The sequence below is a fragment of the Gopherus evgoodei genome, chromosome 2 (genome assembly GCF_007399415.2).
Source record: "Gopherus evgoodei ecotype Sinaloan lineage chromosome 2, rGopEvg1_v1.p, whole genome shotgun sequence".
Taxonomy (NCBI): domain Eukaryota; kingdom Metazoa; phylum Chordata; order Testudines; family Testudinidae; genus Gopherus; species Gopherus evgoodei.
This window is the reverse complement of record NC_044323.1, coordinates 146,674,320-146,690,583: the sequence shown is the minus strand read 5'-3', so window position 1 is coordinate 146,690,583 and position 16,264 is coordinate 146,674,320.

Genomic DNA, 16,264 nt, shown 5'->3' with positions numbered 1-16,264 from the left:
AGGACAGTCCCCTTTTTAAGCCTTGAACCAGACATCCTGACAAATGCCCAGTTTTGCCAAAAAGGGCCTCGGGCAGGTGAGTGGCAAGGTTTTGATGGGGACCCTGGGCATGATCTTGTGGGCCTGTGTGTTTAATCGGCCATGGAGCCCACTCCCAGCTGTATAACCCCAGATCCCTGCCACCTTGCTAACAAACCCCAGGGCATGGCGCACACATCCCTCATGTCCACCCCACAGCTGCTGTCAAAGGAACCCAGTGTTGGATTTTCAAAGTGGCCGTTGGCTGAATCACGGGCACTTGCTGCTTGGCTGAGCCCGGCAGGACTGACTCTAGTGCGGGGACAGGGAAACATGAGACAGGGATGTTGGTGTGTGCTCCACTGAGAGGGGGAGCCCGGGGCTAGTGGCACAGCACCTCTGAAAAGGGCTGGCAGATTCCTCATAGCACTCCCTGCTATGGCCCATCTCTCCCCAGAAGAAAGAGCCACTTGACTTTAATGGTTAGTGGTAGGGAAGGCATTTAATCTCCAGGGTTGCATGGAGTCTGGGGCTGTTTCTAAACACTGCAGCAAGGGACCTGCAAGTGCTGGAAGAGCCAGTGTTGGGCCAGCGTGGACCTCTGCAGAGCTCTGCTTACATCACAGGAAAGTCCCTCGAATCTCTCCCTTCTGCCCTTGCACTCTTCTCTCCACACCCCTAATGGGCAGTCCCAACTGCATGCCTGCTGCCCTCTAGGCCTTGCTGCTGGAGCCCCTTAGCCTGACAGCCTCAGCCCCAGCTGGGGCAGCACAAGCCCATGGCCCAGTGCAGCGCTGTGCATCTCTTTTGAACAGCCAGCATCTGCCAAACCTGCTTGGGTGGGGAACACCCTGAGCCAAGGGCCCTTCCTCTACTGCTCAGCCCCAAGGGGCTCTGGATCATTTCCATGAGATGCACCCTGCTCCCAGCTGCTGTGGGTGAGACACCATATCCTCTGTCCTCCATGTGAGCAGAGATGCTAGCCTGGTGCCTTCCCGAGCTCCCAGCACCTGCCCTCTCCAAGCCCCTCTGCGGAACCCATTCACTCCCCTCCCAGCACCGCGTGAGGCTTTCACGCAGCTCTCTGAGCGCTGCCTGAGGATGCATCTGGCATTTAGCAGGACAGTGCTCTTGAGACTCATTCCCCCGGAAGCCCAGCCCTGGGGAACCATTCCTTCCTGGGCCATCCAGCACCCATGGCTGCCCCCTTGTCAGTCAGGTCTCTCCCCTGAGCTCTTCAGACTGCTCTGTGCAAGCTGCTCACTTGTCCCTGTGTTGGAGAATTCCCCCCGACCCCCCTGGGATTGATGGAGCTTTTCCCTCATTTCCACAGGAGCCCCACTGTTTTGCCTTTTGCCTCAGTCCCCCTCCCCCAGAGCACCACATCACATTGTGTGTGTGTGCTGGCTGCTGGGATCCTGGCTGCAGCATGGGAATAAAAACTTCTAGCCAAGGGGCTGGGCCCAGCCTCTTCCCCCCACCGTGTGACCAGGGCCTGGGCTGCAGGCCCCATCCTGGCTTCTTGCTCCTGGCATTGAAACATCCAACATCTCTTAAGGGTGAAGGCTGCTCCCAGAGCTCTGATCTCGCTGGGCCAAAGCCAAGTGGAGTAGAGTGATGCAAGCCATGTTGCCCCTGGGCATTGTTTTGCTACCCCTCACACTCTGACTGACTGCCTTATTGAAGAAAAAAGAACTAAGTCCTGAGCTTGTCTCTGGCTTCCCCAATAAAAGCTGAGGCTCCTCTCATTCCGTTTGGTGCCCACTGCTGGGCCCTTCACCCATCTGGGCCCCATCAAATGGGCCTGCCGGCACCCAGCAACCAGGCCTGTGTACTTCTGGCTCCAGGCCTGTACAGTGCCCTGTGGCTCACCACTCCTGCCTCTGCCTTCTCCGTGGGGTTAAGTTCAGGTCCTGCACTGCCTGCTCCCAGCTTATGCAATCTAGCCTCCCTGGAAGAGGGCTGGAGTTCCAGCTTGGCTAATACCTACCTCTGGCCAGGATGGGGGTCCCTTGGCCTGAGCCTAGCACCCATTAGAGCAGCCATGTGCTCCCCAGGCCCAGGAATTGCCCTGTGCTAAGGGTAGCGATTGGCCTTTGGCCTCTCTTCCCTGGGGAGACCTGGCTTCAGAGGTCGAGCAGCAGTGATGCAGCTCCATGACTGGTTCTAGCAAAGCTCCCCCTACTGCCCCACCCCACCCCTCCTGATCCCTCGGGGCCCTGGGGCTGCATGGGGAAAGCTGGGCCTGGGTTACAGCCAGGGGGCACTGGTCATGCAAGCTGCATCCACTAGGTGTCCCTCGTGTGCTACAGAGGCAGGTGAGTGGGGCAACCTTGCCCCATGTCTGGGTGGGGTAAGTCAGACAATGGGGATTCAGGGTGTGGCTCCTTCCCTGGGCCCAGAAATCCCAAGAGCCAAGGGCCTTTCCCCTTCCCAGCGCCTGGCCAGGAGCAGGGCAGCTCATCTGCTATTCAAGCACCGCGTCACCCAGCACCGCAGCCCACTGCTATGGTCAGTCCTGGGGCTTAGAGGGAGCGTGCCCCCTGCTGAGCCCTGCCCTGCAAATGGCACAGCACCCCACCACTGCATTGGGGTCAGCAGGGACTATGGGGGGCGCACCCCCTGCTGGGCTCCCCACTCTGCTCCCTGCAGCACAGTGCCCCCTACTACAGTGCTGGGGTCAGTAGCCCTTTCCCCTTTCTTGGCCTCCCACCCAAGCACTGACACGGTTGGTGCCTGTCAGGGCTGGGAGTAGATGGTAACCTTGTGTGAACCCAACCCTCCACCCCTGTGCATTCCTGACGGGGGGTGGGGGGAGCAATGCACATGCAGTCTTTGCCCCTGGGCACAGAGGGCTCTGCTCACAGCTGCATGCTTCTCCCAGCCAGCACCTTAGCTCAGCTCGGGGTCTGGCTGGATGGATCACAGCTAGGATTTCATCCTAGGTGGGTGCCTCGGGAGGCCTGAGCCTGCAAACTGCTGTCCTGCCCCCCACCCCACCCCCGTGTCAGCCTCTTGTCTCCTTGCTGTGCAGCAGGGGGTCTCCTGGCCCCAAGCATGCCTGTGCTCCAGCCTGGAAGCACTTCCCCAAGGGTGCCAGCACCAGTGTATGTGAGGGGTCCCCTCGGAGCCCCATTCACAGCGGCTCTGAGCGTGTTGCAGCCCCGGTCTCTTGCTCAGACTGGAACTGCCCCTGGCTCATGCCCTAGTGTCGGTGAAGATGGCGGGGCTCTCACGCTTGTGAGAAGCAGAGTTCCCCTTGGCTTCACATGCCCCCTCAGCCTCCTCCAGGGAAATGCGACCAGACCCCTGATGGGATACCTGGGCACCCCCTGGTTTAGGGCCGTGTCTGCCTCATCAGAACTAGGGTTCATCCCCAGGCCTTGCTGGCTAGGCAGCCCCCTCTGCTCTCAAATGCTGGATCTAGGGTTCCAGGCTGGGAACGGAGTTTGGCATCCTGTTCCCCAGCAGCAGGGACGTCACTTTTGACAAAGGCAACGTGTTAGATGAATGGGACAAGGAGCGGCCCAGCAGCTAGCTGCACAGCTCCAGCATCAATTATTCCATCCTCAGGGCCACTACATGGTGGCAGAGCATCAGCAAAGGAGCCATGGGCCCAGGGCGGCAGAGCCCAGGAACCATCTTACACCCAGAGACAGTAGAAGGGTGCACCTGGCTGGCAAGAGGCAGGGCTGTGGGCGTGTGAGTAGTGCCTGGGGGAGCATGGTGCAGGAGGGCTGAGCACTGGCCTTGCTCAGAGGAAATGCCTGTTCTCTGGCTTTTCCCCACCCACAGGGACGTTTCTGTACTTCCCACAAATGCCAGGGGCTTGGTGTAATTGGCCATTTCTGTTCAGCCAAGGCCTAGGGCTAGAACGGCTGCACATTGGGATGTGGTGGAGTTGGCAGAACTGTGGGGAGATGGATGCAGGGCTGTGTTAGCAGGGGCCTGTGGGTCAGGATTGAGGGGCACTGGCAGAGCAAGGGGTAGGGTGACCAGCTGTCCTGATTTTATAGGGACAGTCCCAATATTTGGGAATTTTTCTCATATAGGCACCTATGACCCCACCCAACCTGTCCCAATTTGTCACACTTTATATCTGGTCACCTTAAGCTGGGGTAGGGAAGCCCAGCAGTGGGATAGCAGGGGGAGTGCAGGTCAGGACAGAGGTGCACCAGGAGAGCAGTGGGGGAAGGGAGCCCAGGGCTGGGATAGCAGAGCACAGTGGGTCAGGACTGAGATGTACCAGAAAAGCTGGGACAGGGAGGGAAGCCCAGGGTTGGGTTTGTGGTTTTTGGTGCAGCAATAAGATCATCAATTTTCATGGCATTTTGCCTGCTTCTGCAGAGGCCGGCCACGCTCATGGTGCTGGTGCTGGTGCCAGTGCTTGGCTACCCCTCCTTTCCCAGCCTGGGAGCTGACCCCCCACTGCTCATTCCCCTTTATATTTCAATCCTTGACTCTTAATCCAAAGTAGCACCCCCGCCCTCTCACACTGCACTCTTTGGTGCCAGCCTGACCCAGAGGAAAGCGCTGTGAATGAAAGAGCCATTGGGCACTCACGAAGCATCTGAATTGGGCTGACTCGAGGCCCCGAAGCAGTCGGACAAGGAAGCTAGTGAGGGAGGTGTAGCAGGAAGGAATATTAACATCTGCCAGTGGGAGAACACAAGATATGGCACAATAATTCCAGAGAGAGAGAAGCACACAAAAAAGAATCAGGCAGGGGCTGCTTGGAGCTAACAGAAGAACCCAGCCTGAAGTGCAGAGGCTTCTAATTACACGTATTCCCTTGGCGAAGGTTTGTAAGGAAAACATACCAGGCCTGCTTCTCCCAGCACTGAGCGGCAACTAGACTGGTGTATGGTGGGGCAGATTCTGATTTGGGCATGGGTGTGAATGTCCCCATGGTGCCAGGCAGGGCAAAGTGAAGACCACAGCCAAAAGGCTAACTAGAGCAGGGGTTCTCAAATGGGAGGTCAGGACTCTTCAGGGGATCGTGAGGTTATTACATGGGGGGTTGTGAGCTGTCAGGCTCCACCCCAAACCCTGCTTTGCCTCCAGCATTTATAATGGTGTTAAATATATAAACAAATGTTTTTAATTCATAAAAGGATGTCTCACTCAGAGACTTGTTATGTCAAAGGGGTCACCAGTACAAAAGTTTGAGCCACTGAACTAGAGCGAATTTTGAAACTCCATCAGCACAGAGAGAAAGCAAATCCATTAATAATCAAGGTCAGGAGGTGAACTTAACAATGAAACCCTGAACTCTTAAGTCTGATGTCAGTGAATGAAAGTAGATGGGCAGGAAGAATTTACAAAATAGAGGCAGGAACCCTTGGGCCATTTAAATCGATTAATCTTTGAGCAATTGCCAGAGCAAAACAAGCCTGAGTGTCTGATTATTTTGGAAAAGGTAGGTAGCGGGAGCTTGGGATAAAAGCAAATGTGGTACCACTAAGCAAAAGGATCCTGGCGATGACTTAGTGCTAATTATTAATGTTATTTATTAATTAACTTCTGACCCTTGTGAAATAATAGAAGAAATCAGACACCCGAAGCTTCCGGAGGAGTGATGAGGAATATGCCACGGAAGTGCTTAAAAATAACTGAACAGTCAAACATCTCCTGGCTGGGGCGGATTTCACAATGGACTGACACCGAGAGTTTGGTCATGTGTTGCCTGCATTCTTACGCACGGATTCTGTTAAATTGGGATTGAAAACTCAGCTGGGGGCCCATGATGAAAGGGTCGACCCACACAGTGCTGAGTTAGAGTGGCGGTGTTTAGTTACATGCTGCGGGAAACTGCCTCCTACCTGGTTTTATTTCTTCTCTTCTTTAACGAGCTGGAAGAGAGAGAGGAGAGAACGTTCCTTAATTGCATTGGCTAGATGGGGCAGTGCTGTGGATACCAGTGAGGATGGAGAAATAACCAAGGGAGGCATGGAGGTCATAAAACTAGAGGGAGAACATAAGACCATGGCACTTAGTTTGAGAGGAAGGATAGCCCAATGGTTAGGGAGCTAGCTTTCTGGTTTCTACTCTGCCATGGACCCACCGTGTGACTTCAGGTAGGTCAGTTAGGCCTACTTGAAGGCCTTTGAGATATTGGGTGCCCCAGGCCCACTGAGTTCATAGTGCTGAGTATCTGTGCCTCAGTTTCCCATCTGTATAATGAGGACAATAGCTCTGCCCTGCCACGCAGAGGTGTCATGAGGCTAAAAGCTGCTGTGGGTTGGGTGACGCGTCATTAAGCCTGGGGGGGGGTGTCTAGTTGCCATTCTTCAGTTACGATAGCTGTACAAAACAGTGTGACTCCATTATGAGATAATAGCAGTCTTCACCCCAAATGTGGCCCACATGGGTCTGCTCAGGACTCAGAACTAGGTGGGTGAAGGAGGTTTTGCTTGATGATGTTTGGTGGGAACGTGTGCCTCTGAGAGAAGAGGCAGAAGCAGCCAAAAAGCCAGGCCAACTGGAACAGAAGGGCTGGTATTGCAGCCCTGAGAGAAAGGGAGGAGAGTTAGCTCAGTGGTTTGAGCATTGGCCTACTAAACCAAGGGTTGTGAGTTCAGTCCTGGAGGGGGCCACTTAGGGATTTAGGGCAAAAATCAGTACTAGGTCCTGCTATTGAAGGCAGGGGGCTGGCCTCAGGGTCCCTTCCAGCTCTATGAGATAGGTGTATAAAGCCTATCAAAACCCAGTAGTGTTGTGCACTTCTGCCCCTATTTCTCTTCTCTAGGATTTCTTGCACCCCGTAGGATCTCAGAGGCACATCCAGCCAATTTACATGCTCTGGAGGTCATCAAAACAGATTATGCCCTTGGGTTCAGTGGGAGGGTTAAGCATCTGCTGGTCCCTTAGGCAGGAGCCCTCCACTGATACACACCCACACCCAGGGCCGGTGCAGCCATTTAGGCAGACTAGGCGGTTGCCTGGGCGCCAAAAAGCACCTCAAATTTTTTTAAGTGGTTGAGCGGCCGCTGCTGCTGGGATCGAGAGGGACTCGAAGCTGCCGGCAGCATCCGCAGGCGGCAGCCCAGGGTGTCCCCTGGGTCAGGGCGCCGCCGCGGCAGCCAGCAGCTCAGGGTTTATAGGGGGCAGGTTCTATGTTTGCGGTGCTCGAGCACCAGCAATATTCAGGGCTGGGGGCCCTGCTCCAGCAATATTTGGAGCTTGGTCTCTCCCCGGGCCCTGCCTGGATCGGGCCCCAGCCCCGACCCCCGCGGGTCTCCCCCCCACACGCCCCGCCGTGTCCGTGCCTCACAGAAAGCAGCGCAGCACCTCTGCCTGCTTCTGCTGCCGGAGTAGAGCGGCTACGGGCAGAACTGCTGTCTGCTGTCCCAGGACCCTAGTGCCCCCCATCTTCTACCGGCAGGGCAGGCTGCCCTTACCCTGTGCTTCCGCCCTCGCCCTGAGTCTCTCCAACACCCCAAACCCCTCAGCCCCCCACACCCTAATCCTCTGCCTCAGCTCTGAGCCCCCCCACATAATGAATCCCTCATCCTCAACCCCAATCCTCATCTCCCTGCACCCTAATCCTCTTCCCCAGCCCTCAGCCCCCCCGCATCATGAACCCCTCATCCTCAGCCCCAACCCTCATCCTCCTGCACCCTAATGCTCTTCCCCAACCCTGAGCCCCCCCTGCAGCATGAACCCCTCATCCTCAGCCCCAACCCTCATCCCCCTGCGCTCCCTCCTATCCCCAAACTCCCTCCCAGAGCATGCACTCCCTCCCAGAGCATGCACCACCTGCCCTTTCCCATAAACTCCTTCCCACCCCCAAACTCCCTCCCAGAGCCTGCACCCCTCACCCTTTCCTACATCCCCACCCCCAGCCTGCACCCAAACTCCATCCCAAAGCCTGCACCCCTCACCCCCTCCTGCACACCCACCTCCTGCCCCAGCTCGGAGCCTGCACCCAGCACCCAAACTCCATCCCAAAGCCTGCACCCCTCCTGCAACCTAATCCCCAGCTCAGGGCCTGTACCCCAGAGCTCTCCCCCCAAGCCCCTCCCAGAGACTTAGGCAAGTGGGGACGGAGTTTGGGGGGCAGGTTCTGGGCACCACCAAAATTTCTACAAACTTGCCACCCATGCCTGGGTCAGCGTGCCACCGGCAGCCCAGGGGTTCCACTGCGCAGTTGCTACTTCACTTCTCCCGCCTCCCAGGCTTGCGGCGCCAATCAACTGTTTGAGAAGAAGAGTTAGAGCAGGACAGCGTGCTCGGGGAGGACGCAGAGCAGAGGTGAGCTGGGGTGGGGAGGTACCGCAGGGCTCCTCGGGCCAGGGGGAGGGGAGCTGCCGAGGGGGCGGCGGGCACACTTCAGGGCGAGGAGCTGCTGCAGGGCTGGGGGGGCGCAAGATGGAAGTTTCACCTAGGGCGCGAAACTTCCTTGCACCAGCCCTGCCCACACCCCCATGGCTGCCCTGGAGCTGCATTACCCCAGAAAAATGCTGCAGTGGGGGAGGGTGGTGGGTGGAGAGGCCAGCTCTGCTGGAGGCAGATCCTGACCTGGGAGGTCAAGACCAAAAGCCTTGAGCTGGCTTCAGGTGCAGGGGCAGCTCAGGAGGGACAGATGTCACACCCTGTTGGGGACAGTTCTGTGGTTACCCTGGGCAGAGGTGTCACTAACCAAGACGTGAGCTGTTACTTTTGGTTCCTTCTAGCACATCTCAGCAGCGTGAGGCCAAGCAGGATTCGGCCTCTGGCCAACAATGCTCTGGGAGCCCTATGCCACCCTGCCCACATGGCCGGGCTGGTCCAAGGTCCCTGACCCCTTCCTCACTCCTTGGTCTCTCTGTGCACTGAGTCCCATCCTGTGGGAGCCACAGAGCCCGGTGGGATTGCAGCAGCTCTGAGCCTGGGTTGGCTTTGGACACATGACCTTGGAGCCAAAAGACAGGGGGGGCTCATCTCACGCCCAGTCTGGCCCTGCTGCTTCCTGCACAAGCCTGGCTTCTCTTGAGCGCCGGGCTGTAAGTGCTGGAGCCCATGAGGAACATTATGGCAGGGACCTGGGCAGCAACTGGCCAAACTGGACCTTTGCTCCAGCCCCTCAGAAAGGGAAAAGGAGCTGGTCCCTGGATGAGTCATTTCCTGGCCTCCTGCTTCCCGCCTGCTTCCTTTCTCTCCCATGGCCATGGAGCAGGACCTCCTCCAGCCTCAGACAGGAGATGGGGTCTGTCATACGGGAGGAACCCAATTAAAACCGGGGGTGGGGACTGGAGAAAGTGACGCATCGGTGTTTGAGAGAGACTGAACCGGGGAGGGAGGGGTAGTTTTAATCCCAGTGCTCCAGAGAATATGTCCCCGAGGGCAGGGGGAGGCTCAGCCACCCCATGCCTTCAGCTTGCTGCCCATCTCTCCTCTGGCTGTCCCTCCCAGTTCACAGCATTCCCCCCATCCTCCCCAGCTGATGGCTATCTTGAGGTGGGCAAGGAGGCAGCTGGATCCACCTGTGGGGCAAGAGGCAGAGACTCAGCAGCTGCCCTTAAGGCCACCTGGCTAACTACTGGGGTAGGGCTAACGAAGCAGAGGGGGAGCATAGCTGCTGTCGCCACAGCAACAGCCGTTCACCTTGCCTGGCAGCAAGAGATGCGGGACAGGTGAAGCAATACAGCCCCCCCCCCCCCCGTCCTGCTTCCCATTGCCCCTCTTTCAGCCAGGCCGGGGGGGGGGCGGCTGAGAGAGGAGCCAGAGGTGCCAGTAGTGTGGCCCACAGGCTACCGGAAGCGGCCTGCGTGTCCTGCTCGCACACCCTCTGAGACGGGCTCCATGGTGGTGAAAGGCCCTGGGCACCAGCGTGAGCAGCCCCCACCCAGCTCATGCTCCCAAGGACTGCTGAGCAATTTGGCAGCGTGCTGGGGGGCTGAGGGGTTGCCATCCGGCCCCAGGGGGTCAGAATGGACCCTATGCAGCAAGCTGGGAAAGGGGCTGCTAGCAAGGGAGGCGCAGACGGGCCTTGAGGGAGCAGACCCATGGCCAGGAGAGAACAAGGGCCCAGGCAGCCTCAGCACCTCACAAATCAGGGCCCCAAGTCAGCTGGGAACGATGCAGCTGACCCCCTCTGATGCTTCTCAGGGCACCCAGAGCTGCCTGCCCCCAGCATGAGGGGCTCTGCTGCCTGTGCCAGCTGGGGGGTGAGCTCCCTGCCACTCACACACTCTCCTCCAGGCTACACCAGCCCTACCTTTTTCGTGTGGGTTGCACCCCAGCCCCAGAGTCCCTTCAACGTGCCCCTCAGAGTGTCCAGCCCCTGCTCACGGGATCCCCACAGAAACCCCAACATCACCATCCCCAAAGGTGCAGTATCCCACAGCATAGCAGCTTTCCTGTCACCCAGCTCACCCGGGCCACACACAGCCCTGCTGGCCAAGGAGAGTGAAGCAAAAGGAAATGTTTACGAGGGAAAACAGAGACTTAAACAGAAGCGAGTGTGAGTGATAGCCACAGCTGGTTACAGCACAACAGATACGATGGAACGCAAGTTAGGCCTCCGTGCATGAATAGTCTCATCCAAGCTCAGCAAGCAGTCTCACACCCCCACGGCAGGCCTGCGGCACTTGCCAATCAGCAGGGAGGCTCAGCATTTCATAAAGCCCCAAGTCATCGAGGTATGGCCTCAGGGAATGGGTACAATGGGTCCTACCACTCTGGGCTGTACTGCATCAGGCTTCTGGCACGCACACACACACACAGACACATGCATGCACACACACAGATGCACGCGCACACACACACACACACTCATACATACACACACCCCTAGTGCTCTTGCTCGCTCTCTCTCTCACACATGCTATTCTCTCTCTCTCTCACACACACACACACACACACACACGCTGTCCTAGCTCTTTCTCACACACACACACACACAGAGTTCTATCTCACACACAAGCTGTCCTATCTCTCTCTCTCTCACACACACACACACACACACACACACACACACACACACACACACACACACACACACACACACACACAGAGTGTTTATAATCTGCCTTTGCTGGATTCTCATTGTCTTTTCTGGATTGGTGCAAAGGTGGCCATGTGCAATATCTTACGTCACCAGTCACGTCAGTGGTGGCTGGTCTGTGTCACGCTCGGAGCTCGACAGCTGCTGTTTGCCAAGAGGCGGTGTCTGGCGCCAGCTTTTACAGCTGGGTGCCCTGTGCCAAACTCTCCCTCCAGGACAGTGTGGGGGCATCCGGCACCCGCCTTGTGGCAGCCTTGTGGCAGTGCTGTGACCCTCTACACCCCTGGCCAAAGAACCTACGTTTACCTCCCCACGTGTGTGGGCCAGGAGCAAGGGAGATGTGAGCAGCCAGGTGCTTTGATTGGGAGAATCAAACTCCCCTCCAATCCTCCCTCTTCACCACAGTCCCTCTGCCTTGCACCTGTCCCCCTGGAGGAGGGGATCTCAGCTCCTCTGTCCTGGCCCACTGGAGACTTACTGCTCTCACTGAGTGAAAATCTCCCTCTCAGTCTTGTGCTTCCAACATAGTCCAGCAGGGGCCACTGCTTATTTGAATGATTTGGGGGTTCTGCTGGAGAGCCCATATTGGACACCTCAGCCTCTAGGACCCTATCTTTTTAGGAGTGGTGAACTAACTGATGAGCTTGCACTGCCCAAGGGACTCGAGCAGTGTAAGACGGTGTAGTTCTGGGGTGCAGGGCGGGGTGATTGGCTGGCACCTCTCTGTATAATTCATGACTGTCTTGGAGAGTCTGCATGCAATTTAGCTGGATGTGGGTCTCCACATGCTGACGGCTGAGAGAGCGCAGTGCCTGGAGGGGGTTGCTGTTTGTCACTGGCATAGCTTTATGACAGACATCCCAGGCTAGAGAGGTAACGGGGCCCAGCAGTCCCACAGTTTCAGGTTGTACCCCAGGGATCCCATCACAGTGGCACAGTGAGCAGGATGAAATACACAGCTTGTAGCTCTGAGTGAGATTTGCTCTTCATACACCACTGTAGAGATTTTAAGTGAGACTTTAAGTGTAGAGGCTGGAAACAGTCAAGGAAAGGTTACGCTTTTTCTGACATGCTGTCCATCAGGGGAGCACCCTGCACCCCCATGTCCATCGTTGTAAAATGATTGTGTGGTATCCAGTGCAAAGTTTGTCATGCCGGGTGTCTTCGGAAGGCTCATGATACACTGAGCAGTGTTGTCACAGTGATGTTGTAGGTTGTAATTTCATGTATCTAGTTATGAGGCTGAAAATGTGGCTCATGGCTAAAACAACCCCAGGCAAAAACTCTCCAGAAGCAGAGGGTCAGTTCACACCTCATCAGGGTGTGTATGGGACAAACCCAGCCCAGCCACACAGGAACAAAGGACACTGGCTAGGCAGCAACAAAAGGATCTGTTGGACCCCAGAGAGAGTCACCCCCTTCCCTTGGTCAGTTTGGGACTGCGATGAGGTAATGCTCACCTGACTCTGAAGGGGGGAGGAGCAAAGCCAAGAGGGAAGAAAGAACATGATAAAATGGAGAGACATTTGCCATGTTCTCTCTCTTCCACCTACATCTACACACACCACTACCAAGTGACTGAAGCGCTGATCAAAGGGGAGAGCCTGGCTGAAGGGCAACCAGCCAGTCTGTGGTGAGAAGCAGCTACGTTTGTGAGGACATTTAAAGCGTTAAGATCAGCTTAGAATGAGTTTTGCTTTTATTTCATTTGACCAAATCTGACTTTTTATGCTCTGACTAATAATCACTTAAAATCTATCTTTTATAGTTAATAAATGTTTGTTTGTTCTACCTGAAGCAGTGTGTTTGTCTTGCAGTGTGTCAGAGACTCCCCTTGGGATAACAAGCCTGGTACAGATCAATTTCTTCGTTAAATTGATGAACTTATATAAGCTTGCAACATTGAGTGAGCATAACTGGGCACTGCAAGACAGAGGTTCCTAGGGTTGTGTCTGGGACCGGAGATATTGGCTAGTGTCATTCGGTTGCACAATCCAAGCAGCAGCTGGCCAAAAGTCACTCACATAACTGAAAGCAGCTTACATGCCAGAGGCTGTGCATGGACAGCCCAGGAGTGCGAGGTCTCACAGCAGAGCAGGGAAGGCTGGCTCCCAGAGTCGAGAATTGGAGTGACCTAGCAGATCAGCAGTCCAGATAACATCAGGGGAACGTCACACTTTTTTTCTTCTTCGAGTGATTGCTCATGTGTATTCCACATGCACTGGTGCTGGAAGTTTTCCCCCTAGCAGTACCCGTGGGGGGAGGAGCGCCCCCCCGCGATCCCTGGAGTGCCTCCCCCATCCTCAGTTCATTCTTGCCACCAGTGAAGGTGCGTCAGAACTGCTCAGTTCCAGCCTTGCTGCAGCTTGTCCCCAGAACTGTTCCTTCGTTCATTAGTACCTGTTGTCAGTGAGCTATTTCAGTTAGCTTAGTTAGTTAGTGAGTCGTGCGTTGTAGGTGTTCTGTGCCAAGGAGTGACCCGCATGCGGACTGTCTGCGCTGCTTGGGAGAAACCCATATCAGGAAAGGTGCAAGATCTGCAAGTCGTTCAAGCCCTGGATCAAAAAAGAAAGGGACATTAGATTCTGGGCCATCCAGATGGAATTGGCACTGGCCCCGACCCCGGCACGCTGCTCTGATCCGGTACCCAGCACCGCGGCGTTGGTATGTGGAGACCCTCTGGTACCATCAACCAGTCCGCACCGCTCCCCTTGCACAGGGCATGCCAAGAGGACCAGAAAGACTCCCTCTTCGCAACAGCACAGAGGGAAGTCTGGGACAGAGGCTAGACCCATGTCGGGCAACCCTCGATCCCCACTGGGCCCTAGGCCTCGGACTCACATTGAGCGGAGTAGCCTGGCCCCTTCGGAGCAGGCCTTTCCAGATGTCTGGATGCCATCTATGCCCTAAGCCCTCCAAGCGGCCAGGGATGTCATGTCCATGCCAGTGCCCTGAGCTCCGCCAATGTCATCCCCACGCTCCACAGGCAAACCGCTGCTGGTATCACCACAGTCTCTGCCGGCCTGGTACCGATCTTGGTCGAGGGAACATTCCCAACACCTCTCACCACCCAGCGACCATTCAGGGCTCAATCCATGTGGATCGCCCTCGACGCCAGCTAGACTGTCTGGATGGGTGCCGTCCGACCGGGACTCCCTGCACTGTTCATCTTCATGGAGTGAGCACAGATGGGACGCCACCAACAGTCCTCGTCTCGAAGGCGGGATCGTAGTCAGTCGCGGCACAACCATCGACGCTATTCCCACTCGGAATCCTGCTCCAAGTCTCCACCAAGGCACCATAGCCCCGGGCGTCAATTGCCAGCATCTTGCCGTCGCGGGTCCATTCGTTGATGCCGTTCGCGGAGCAGCTACTACCGTCGGAGCCATTCGTCCACCTCGAGATTGCAGTCCTGTGGCCGACAGAGATCCTGGCACTGCCACTACTCCAGGTCCAGAGGCAGCAGTGGGTCATACGCCAGCCCAGCCTCTGCTCACAGCTACCCGTCTACAGGCCAGGCTAGCCAGCCCGAACAGCTAGCCCCGCTGGTGCCTCAGCAAGTGCAGTGGCACCGAGCATCGTGGCCAGCCCAGTCATACCAGTGGGCACCGTGGCCTCCGACGCAGCCCCCAGTGGGGACTTGCTTGGTGGCTGGGGCAGCGGAAGCACCATTGGCCTCCATCCCTAGACCACCAAGAAAGGAGTTGGTGGGACCCGTGTCCTCAGCACCGTGCCCAGAGTTTGACCAGGTGGTGGATCCTCCGGTGCCAGCCAACACCCAAAGCACTGCACCGGCCTCCCCGCCCTGTCCGGAGGAGCTGATTGCAGCCCTGCCCCCCCTCCATCCCACAGGAGGAATACTGGGCCCACCAAGACCTCTTAAAAAGGGTGGCAGCGAGCCTCCACCTCCAGGCAGAGGAGATGGAGGAGCCCTCAGAGGGGTACGAGTATTTGTATATGCACCCAGCGCCCAACTCCTTGGTGGTCGAGTTGGTCAACCACAGAGAACGGCAGGGGCAGCCAGCCCCAACCCCAAAGAACAAAAACTCTTGGAGGCTGGATGCTTTCGGGAGAAAAGTTTATTCGTCGTCAAGCTTCCAGCTGAGAATAGCAAACCACCAGGCTCTCCTGGATTGCTAGTAGTTTAATCTCTGGGGATCCCCAAGTTTGAGGACTCTCTCCGGGAGGGCGATAGAAAGGAGTTTAAGGCACTCGTGGACGAAGGGGCAGCGGCCGCGAGGGCATCCCTGCAGGCCACTTCAGAGGCAGTGGACACAGCCGCGTGGTCCATGGCCTCGGTGGTGTCCATGAGATGGGTGTCCTGGCTCCTGCTTTCTGGGCTATCCAGCGAAGCGCAGTCGTCAATGCAGGATCTCCCTTTTGACGGTAAGGCGCTGTTTGCTGAGGAAAGACACAAGGCTGCACGGCATGAAAGACTCCCTCACGACCCTCCAGACCTTGGGCCTCTATGTCCCTGCTCTGGCAAAGCCCAAGTTCAAGCCGCAGCAGGCTCCCACCCAGGCCACCCTCCTGAAGTATAAGGCCCCCATAAAAAGCAACAAGACTATAAGAAACACCCGCAAAGACAATACCAGCCTGCCCCCCAGCCTGGGTCCTCTAAGGTCAAGCAGGTGGATAAAAGGCGGTTTTGACGGGATGCTCGGGGATATCCTGCCAGTTCTTAGCAGGGATCCACCCCCCAAAAAACTCCCTTTTTCAGATCGATTGTATGCGTTCCTCCTGGAATGGTCGCAGCTCACCTCAGACAAATTAGCCCTCAACACCATCTCCCGAGGTTATGCCCTATAGTTTACCTCCTCCCTGCCCAACCACCCCCTGCCCCAATCCCTCTTGGGGGACCCATCACATGAGGCTCTGCTCGAGCAGGAGGTCAGGTGGCTTCTGAAACTAGGAGAGATAGAGGCGGTGCCCAAGGAGTTCCTGGGCAAAGGTAATTTCCTTATCCCAAAGGCCAAAGTGGAGTTCAGGCCAGTCACGGACCTGCGAGGCCTGAACAAGTACATGGCGAAACTCAAGTTCCGCATGGTTTCCCTGCCTCCATCATCGCATCCCTGGATCCCAGGGATTGGTACGTGGCCCTCGATCTACAGGACGCGTACTTCCACATCCACATATTCGAGGGGCACAGGCGCTTCCTCTATTTTGTAGTGGGACAGAATCACTACCCAATTCACGATCCTCCCGTTTGGTCTGTCCACTGCCCCCAGGGTCTTTACAAAGTGCATGTCGGTAGTATCG